Source organism: Tamandua tetradactyla, chromosome 12 (assembly GCF_023851605.1).
Source record: "Tamandua tetradactyla isolate mTamTet1 chromosome 12, mTamTet1.pri, whole genome shotgun sequence".
Lineage (NCBI taxonomy): Eukaryota > Metazoa > Chordata > Mammalia > Pilosa > Myrmecophagidae > Tamandua > Tamandua tetradactyla.
Genome location: NC_135338.1, coordinates 59,369,884 through 59,372,863, shown reverse-complemented (window position 1 = coordinate 59,372,863; position 2,980 = coordinate 59,369,884). Strand labels below are relative to the sequence as shown.

Here is a 2,980-nt window from a genome sequence, read left to right as displayed (position 1 = left end):
TGAGTTAATGCATCAGAACCTGTCATGTATAGACATTTCTTAATTGATTAATTTAAGAAATGCTACTATCAGGTGTTGCAGAGTATTTTGCTGTTAAAGTTATGAAGATGTTCTAATAATTGGAATGGATGAAGAGACCTACTCTACTTATGCTAAATTTACTTCATTTAGGAAAGAAATGGGAGAAAACCAAAAATCTAAGAGTTTACATAAAAAAGGGGTGACTTATCTACACTGATGGTGCAGACTTAGGCACCATATCAATGGCCTAAATCGACATGGGTGGGAGTTTTCTTCATCTCTGGCAAATGTTTAAGACATATCCCTCTTGGGCTGTTTGATGGAGAACACGTCATGGGTTCATGTAGCGCCACTAGCACTTTCTGGACATCCAGTGCTGCCCACGAGATAACACTTGAGCTATGAAGAAGATACAACTATTTCAGGACATTTTGTTTGAATGATAACAATGCTTGAGATTAAGAGCAGGACTGGACTCTGCTGTGGGGTATTCAGGCATGACGATTCATTTTCTAGTAATTAGAGAGGTCAGCCTCAGAAAGGCACACCTGTCCTGGTGGCTCGCCCAGTGCATGGCCTGCAGCACACCCCTGTCTACCCCATGCCTGGACATGGCAGGCAAAGCACACAGGCTGAGCACTGAGGGTGGGGTCAACTGTTGTGAAACCGAGGGCTGTGGGGTGGGATGAGCTGGAAGGCCGCCATGTTATCTTCAAGCGTTTCAATTTCAAAGACTTCAATAGGGCGCTTGGGTTCATGACAGAGTGGCCATGTGGGCTGAGAAACCAGGCCACCAACCTGAAAGGTTTAACATGTACAAGGTCTACAGCACCCACGAGAGTGCAGGCCTTTCAGAACGGGACATAAACCTGGCCAACTTCATTGATCAAGTAGCAGTTTCCAAGGCATTGACTCTGCCTTTCCTCTTTGAATTTTTCAGGGTTAGTGGGTGACTGAACTGGGAATCCAGGGAGGGAACCAAGGAGACCCTACTGCAAGTCCGAATTGCCAAGTTAACTCATTTGCCTCCATTTGGGGCTGAATCCTTGCTACGGGAAGAGGCAATGACTGTTTTACTTCCAACTCCAAGATTGGAGACCTTCCTCCCACCCACCCATACCACTCTCCTCCTTGGAAAAGACTTGTTCCCTTTCTAATTCATTTCCCAAGAGTCTATGATAGAGGATGAAAACAAAGTCCTGTCTTAGAAACCAGAGTCCTAAAGTGATGAAAACACAACGTGCTTTATGCCTCAAATAAAACTCTTCTATCACTCTTCTATCACACTTCTATCACTATCACCTTTTTAAAAAAAAAAAAAGGAAATCTGGCAAATACAGATGCTTAAAGAAAACACACACACACTAACAAAACTCAACCATAGTCCCCTGCTCACCCAATGAGAAACCATTGTTAAAGTATTCATGGACCTTCCCCTATTCTTTGTCTAGGGGTGTGTGTGTGTGTGTGTGTGTATGTGTGTGTGTGTGTGTGTGCGCATGCCATGGGCATATATGTGTGATCTTTAAGGACTTTGTGGTATTTAGTTGAATGAATAGATTGTACTATAATTTATATAGGCAACCCTTATCTGTGGGATTTTTCCAGTATTTTGCTATAATAATCCAGCAATGAACACACTTATGTATTTTGTAGCATGTCTCCAGTTACTTGTGTAGAGTTAATTCTTAGAAGTACAATGTCTGTGTCATAGAATATGAGGATTTTAAAGAGTTGATGAATATTGCAATTAGTGGCTGTAAAATGGAGCCCAAGTAAAAAAGAGGGACTAAAATAGTAGCTCAATTGCTGTTCAAAAAATACATCAGACTATTTGCCATACTGATTTCATGAAACATATTGGTTTAGAAGTCACCATTTACCCACTGAAAAAAATGGTTATCATATTACCCTATATGCTAGGCATGTCTCATGCACTGTTTCATTTTAAACATTACAGAAGCCTAAGAAACCAGGGCTCCAAACCTATTATAAAACGGGGAAACGAATTGCACATTCAAGGATGCAATCTTGATTTATTAACACAAATACACAGTACAGTGGATTTAGTCAATGCTTTGGAGAGACACCCAAAAGCGAGGCCAGATTCTGCATATTTTCTTTGTGATCTTTGTTTCATCACTTAACTTCTTAGAGTCTATCTGCTTATCAGAAAATAAGGCTAATCTAACTTGCCAGATCATTTAGAAATGTCAAAGATATCATATATTTAAAATGCTTAGTATGCATTGCTTTCAATACTACCTATAACCCCTGCTGTTATCAAGTCTACATATTTTTTATGACGCTGGTTAAGGGTTTTGGACAGATACTGGGTTCAAATCTCAGGTTGATGCATGACCTTCAAGAAGTGTCTAACTTTCTGGTACTCAGTTTTCTCACTTGTAAAATGAAGTCAAACGTACCTGCCCAGCAGGGTTTTAGTGATGGATAAGTGAGAATATTTAAGCAAAATTGCCCAGTACAGAGCCTGGCACACAGTAGGTACACAACTAGGAGCACAGTATATCTTTATTTTCTCAAATCCATGAATAACCTCAACAGAAATGGAACACTGAATGGCATCAGCCCTCGTTCCCCCAATTCACAACCAAGCGAGTTTCCCAAGGACAGCTGAATTCGCTTGTTTCTCTATTAATGGTTTCAAGAGTCAAGCAGGCTCTCTTGAAGCCACTGGAAAACCATGATGAATGTTTCAGTGACTGAAAGAATAATTAAATTGCCCAGTGCTCGATGCCATTAAATGAAATGGCACTGCATTAGTAGCATGTCGATGTAATTATTTGTAAATACAAAAAAGCAACATTTAGTTAATGCTTTAGGCCTGCATTCTACAGATCCCTTGCATAGACAGTCCACTGGGAGTCCCGGCTGTACTTCGGCTTTCTTCCTTCACTCAGGGAAAATGAAAACCAACTAGGTATTGGGGAGGAGCCCT

General features: G+C 40.7%; 1 pseudogene; it reads left to right on the top strand.

Annotated features, from left to right (window-relative positions):
• Nucleotides 1-632: 632 nt before the first annotated feature.
• On the top strand, nt 633-974 carry LOC143651428 (pterin-4-alpha-carbinolamine dehydratase pseudogene; annotated as a pseudogene).
• Nucleotides 975-2,980: the final 2,006 nt, after the last annotated feature.